Below are 6,362 nucleotides of genomic sequence, written 5' to 3'. Positions count from 1 at the left end.
GTGTGTGTGAACTATTTGTGTGTGAACTATGTGTTGTGAGAACGACTGTATGTGTTGGGGTAGACTCCCCACTGACGACCAAACAGTGGGTTGTAAATACTTGGGGCCAAGCTGAAACCAGTTTGGCCAGTTTTCAGTCTTAATTCACACCTTCCTCAGACAGCCTGGAGCCGACGAGGACAAAGGATTAAAACTTTTGGAGGGAAAACATTCTCCAGCAGGCCTGAGAATCTCCCCCTGGTGGTTGGAAAATGTGTGAGTTCCAAGCCCCGCCCACTAAGGTCGGAATCCTGACATTCTCATTGGCTGAGAGCCAACTGAACCCTGTGACCACTTCCGGAGGAAGCAGGAAGACCTCAGGTGGTATAAGAGTGCTGAGACGTCAATAATCGCTGCCATTTTTCCCTGCTCTGAAGACGTCAACAGACCCCTCCGGGTCTTTCCAGATGATTTAGTTGCTAAAGGGGGCAACCAGAGTTATTTTCTTTAATTTCTTTCATTGTCTTTTATCTTAAGTTTGATCTTACTTTGATAGAGACTATTTTTGTTTTTAACTTGAAAAGGCCGTGCACAGGAACTCGCTCGCTCGCTGGCCGAGCTCAGAGACTTTCTTTCCAAATCAACAGCTGCGTCAACCGCTGTTCATCCCTGCAGAAGAGACGAAGCCGAATTCCGTTCCAAGAGCAAGAGAAGTTCGCTCGATTCGGCCCAGCGCTGATCTCCGTTGCAACCACGAGACCCACCGGAGCACCGCTTAAGAGGCCAGGACACTGATTTGTTTTCCAGGAATCCGCCCGTTCGCGCGCATCCTGAGGTTTAACGAGACATTCACTGGACTCCCGGAAATCCGCGCCCCACGCGCAAGCAACACCGCGGAGGTCACAGTAAGAGCTTTATTGTCTGGGCAGAGACTAGTTTAAATACTTGGCGTGTTATCGTTTGATTGTATGTTTTTTATTTGTAGATCGCTGATCTGTTTTTAGCCGTTACACGGCGGACCGAGACGTCACATCCGGTTCCTTTGTCTACTCTGTTTTTGAGAAGCGCGCGGTAACGAGCCGTCGCTTCCTTTTAACGTGTTACCGTCAGAGATATTGTGCGGAGATTTACATCTGTTAAAAGATAAATCTCACTTAACTGGACTGCCTGCTTCGCTAGTAGTTGTCTCTGACGATGTTTCCTGATCTCTCTCTCTCTCTTTTCTCCTAAACCTGTTTATACACACATCCGATCTGTATTTAGAATACAGTTCATGTAACATAGTTAAATCTATATTTAGAGAGGCTGGACACATCTGGAAGCCATGCGGCCGAACGCCAAAGCAGAGACAAAGAATTCTCTTTGTCTGAAATCCCTTGGTGTAATTCATGTGACGACCATCAGTGTGAGCTCCGGCCACATGGTGTCATTAACATAGACTCCAATTTGAATAACGCAAGTTAAACCACCATTTTGAGTCTATTATTGCCACGCCTCCTCTCTCCCTCTCCTCCCATTCTGGCTCTAAATTCATAACGGCTCCGCCATCTTGTTTTGTAGAGTTTTTAGGCCTTGATTCCACGAATCATGATCGGCCGCCATCTTAGATGTGACGTCACCACGTGACTGCGTCATCGCCACGCCCCCTTCATTTTCTCTCTCTCGCTGTCTCACACACCCACACACACAGAGACAGATTGATAGACACACACAGATACACATAGATGAATACATGTTTTCTAAATTGTGATAAGCGGCTGCTGTTATCTTTGAAATATGGGAGTTTGTTAAAATGATGAATCATTAAATAACACTAACTTTATTTCACATGCACACACATAGACACAAACACACACAGAGAGACACTTTGACACAGACACACATACACCGAGACAGACATACATAGGTAGACCGCCGGTTTTACATGTATTTTCTGAATTGTGATAAGTGCTGCTGCTGTGTTTATCTTTGAAATATCGGAGCTTGTTAAAATGATGAATCATTGAATAACATTATAACTTTTCCCTTTTTAATAAATGCTTTTGTAATTAAAGTATCTGTAGTCTGTGATTATTTGTGCATATGTACGTGATTGCAGCTGGATTATGATTGCCTTTGCTCGAACTTAGAAGCCTTCACTGTTAATTCAATAATTATTAATATTAAATATTGCGATTATTGATTTGACATTTATCATTATGAGACTGATATTTAAAGATTGATTGTTGGTCCCTGTAACCAGGGTGGTGCCCCGCGACAATAAGCAATGATTACAGATTTGTATTATTCTTAATTGATAATTTTATTGTTTTGATTAATTATTTTAACTATTATTAATGGATAACCGTATCATTTCTAATTAAATGTGTTACTATTCTTAATTAATAGCTTTATAATTGTTCATTATTTTTGATAAATAATTGATATTTTAATAATCATATTTCATGATTATTAATAATTAGCCAACGTCAAATCTACTCCTACGATTGCACAACATATGTGTTGTGAGGACTACGTGTGTGAACTGGGTGAACATTCAAATCCCAGGAGATAAGACACAGACACATGCTGAAGGCCTCCTGGACACAGGTTGAAGGCTTCTTCAAGGTCGTGGTTTGGGGAGAAGAGCACAGTCTCATATTTGTAGCCCTGATGCAATCTTGGCAGCTACACAAGCAGAAATAGTACGTAGTATGCATAAACAGAGATAATATTTAGTGCGGTATAAAGGCACATTTTCCATTACACTACCACCTTTCTTGTAAGAAGATGTCAGTTGAGATGATTCTTCGAACGTATCATGTCCATGGACAAAGTGGTTTGTTATTGTCCCAAATTGTTGCTAAATGTCACAGACACAACTGGAGACAATCTTGCATCACATCCTGGATATCCTCCCGTAAGAAGATCGCTCTTCATCCTCGCAAAGCGCCGACATTTTCCAGTCCAGTTCACCATCACAGTTCAGGATGTAATAAAAAGATTATTGAAGTCACACTTTTCCTTCACAAGATGAGCTTTTTAACAATAAGACAATTCGAAGTGCATTACATAAAATATTAAAGGCATCATGACAAATTATTGTTATTTGATTTGATTCTCCAATGGGAAAAATCGCTGATTTCCCCCATCATAAAAGTAAACTCAATAAGATTATAAATGTACTTGTTTGTGTTTTCATGTAAAAAACGAAATATACCAGGTGAAATAATCTTATTGCAGAGATCATGTTCATCTTTGGAAAATTAAGATGGTTCACTGTATTTTCTGATGTTTTAGGCTTGATGACCATGTCAAATAATAATCATCATCAGGATCAACTGCAGCAGATGAATCAGTAGTAGAAACGATGATAAGGTGCGGCCATTTAAAACTTACATTCTTCATGGTTCCATTGTAACAGATCTTTATTAGCATTCTTTACCACCGCTGAGTTATACACTTTACGTGTTGACACTTGCTCTTTTAAGGTGCAGATAAATATACTCTGTATTTCAGCCGAAGCCTGCTGACGCCTGAAAACTCTGTGATCACCGCTCTGGATCGCAATCACAGATTTATTTCGTCTTCGCTCCAGTGAAGAATTTACAGCTGAAGCCGCAGAGGAAGAGCCCTGGGCTGTTGTTCAGGCATTTAAAGCACAGACACGGGGGAGGCGGGGGAGGCGGAGGAGGCGGAGGAGGCGAGGAAGACACTAACAAAGAAGTGGCCAGAAATTAAAATGTCCATAATTTGATAAATATCTATAGCTTGCTGGGCTCCCCGTCCAACAACCACTCACACACACGTACATACACAGATTTCAGAGAACATCACGAGTGGTTACAGTCAGGGTCCCCTCCTCTTCTCTCTGTACACCAACTCTCTCGGCTCTGTCAGTCACTCACATGGCTTTTCCTACAACAGCTAAGCTTATGACCCCCAACTAATCCTCTTTTTCCCCCCAATCTGAAACACAGGTGGCAGCACGAATCTCTGCCTGTCGGACTGATATCTCTCAGTGGATGCTCACACACCCCCTGAAAAAGAACCTTGACAAGACTGACCTACTTTTCCTACCAGGGAAAGGCTCTTCACCCCACCGCCTGACTACTATCTTTGACACCTTCGTGTTATGCCCCGGACTCAACAGTCAACTCTCCCTAACTGTCAACTTTACTGCAACAACACATTCCTGTAGATACATGTTGCACAACCTCAGGAGAATATGTCCCCTTCTCCCTCAGGAGACGGCGCAGGTTCTGGTCCAGGCCCTGGTCATCTCACGCCTGGACTACTTCAACTCCCTCCTGGCTGGTCTACCTGCTAGTGCTATCCGACCTCTGCAGCTCATCCAGAATGCAGCAGCTTGACTGGTCTTTAACCAACCTAAATTCACTCACACTACTCTGCTCCTCCGCTCCCTTCACTGGTTACTAGTGGCTGCCCGCATCGCTTTCAAAATATTAGTTCTTGAGCACCTTGCTATGAACGGATCAGGTCCAGTCTACATCCAGGAGAAGGTCAAACCTTACACCCTAACTGTTTTCTGTCCTGGCTCCTAAATGGTGGACTGAGCTCCCCAATGACATCAGTAAAACAGAAAGTCTACACAACTAAAAACACATCTCTTCAGACTATAACTTGAATACAAAGTAAACAAAATAAGAACTTTAGTTCAAACCAAAAAAATAGTAGCACTTAAATGGCACTTACTTAAGGCACTGTAGTTTTGCTTTCTTGAAGAAGATTGTACTTTCTTGATTCTTGGGTTTGTACCCTCATGGTTGAATACATTTATTATAAGTCGCTTTGGAAAAAAAGCGTCAGCTAAAAGAAATGCAACATAATGTTTGTTTCTTAATGCCGTGCATGTGTGAGGAGTCATTTCTTTGCAGGATGAAAGGGTTGTGTAATAAATACCTGCTCCAGGCTGACATGATGTTCTCTGCTGTGCTGGGAGACAGAGATATAGACTGCTAAGTGAATTAGAAAAGCCTGTGTTAAAATGACAGAGCACAGGAGCCAAACACGAGTAAGCAGTTATCACGTCCTTAATGTTTTTGTTCATTTTAATTTCAGCAGAATCATGCACACGTTTCCTGCCCGGTTCGGACCTTTGGATCCTATTCAGGAGAGAAGGAAATGCAGCCACCACTTGAACGCTTTAGAGCTCTGGATGACATTGTGCGCTATCATCTTGTGCCGGGTTGTTTCATTCATTTTGATAGCAATCAGTGTACAAATACTTGTTTAACTGCAATGTAATTGCTCCTGGGCTCATTTATATATTCTCCAACAGAGACATTTATCAGCAGCGTTTCAACTTCAACGAGCGTCACATTAGGTTTACACTCCCCAGCCGTGGAAGTTACAGTCTCTAGACTATTAATCTCCTGCTTAAAATTAACTTTCTGCAAGGATTAATCTAGCTGTGGACATGCAGTCAATAAGAGGAGGCTATTTAGATAAGTGTGACCCATTATGATTATTTCAGAAGTTGGAGGTGTGTCGCAGTTTGTTCTGTTATCGCTGCTTTGCTTTGTCAGGGGGAAATGCTTTGGCTGGAATTTATGAACAAACAGGTCACAGATGCAAGTACACACCTTTTACACACAAGAGTCTCTGTAGGCCTCAGAGTTGAGTGTGGGAGCATATGGCTCATGTTTCCAGGAAGAATATGCACCAATACAGACCCACAGTTCATTCAGTTTTTTGGAAGGCAGCCTGCAGTCACAATCATCTTCATCATTTCATTAGAATTGCCTCACACAATGGGAACGTCAGTATCTGTCTGTCAGGAAGCTAATGTGGCTGGGGGTTGTATTTGGCACATCAGGAAACTACCTGACATGTCAAGAAGTAACTTGAGTGAGAAGGAACAGATGGGTGAGCGCCCTGCAGCATGTTAGAGGAAACTTTGCATACAGATAAAAAACCTGTTTGTGTGGAAATAAAAGAGAGATTTTTTTTGCCTTCCTCACTATTTCAAAGGGCTGTTCATGGATTTAGACTTGTTTCAGGGGTAATGTTATGGTTAGGTGAGGATACGAGTTTGGTTCACTTTAGGTTTGGGTTTAGACTTAAAATAGGGCTAGGGTTGAGTTAGGGTGGAATCAGGGCTGAGTTGGGGTTAGGGTTGAAGGGGGGTTAGGGTCTTTGTGTTTCCGTGTGTGTTTCTGTGTGTGTTTCCGTGTGTGGTCGTGTGTTTTTCTTTGTGTGTGTGTTTGTCTTTGTCTTACCCTGTTTTTCAGTGTGTGTGTGTGTTTGTGTGTGTGTGTCTGTGTGTGTTGGTGTGTGTGTGTGTGTCTGTGTTTTGTGTGTCTGTTTTTCAGTGTTTGCCTGTGTGTGTGTCTGTGTGTGTTGGTGTGTGTGAGTGTGTCTGTGTGTTTCTGTGTGTGTGT

The sequence above is a fragment of the Platichthys flesus genome, chromosome 13 (genome assembly GCF_949316205.1).
Source record: "Platichthys flesus chromosome 13, fPlaFle2.1, whole genome shotgun sequence".
In the NCBI taxonomy this organism is placed as follows: domain Eukaryota; kingdom Metazoa; phylum Chordata; class Actinopteri; order Pleuronectiformes; family Pleuronectidae; genus Platichthys; species Platichthys flesus.
This window is presented reverse-complemented; position numbering follows the sequence as displayed.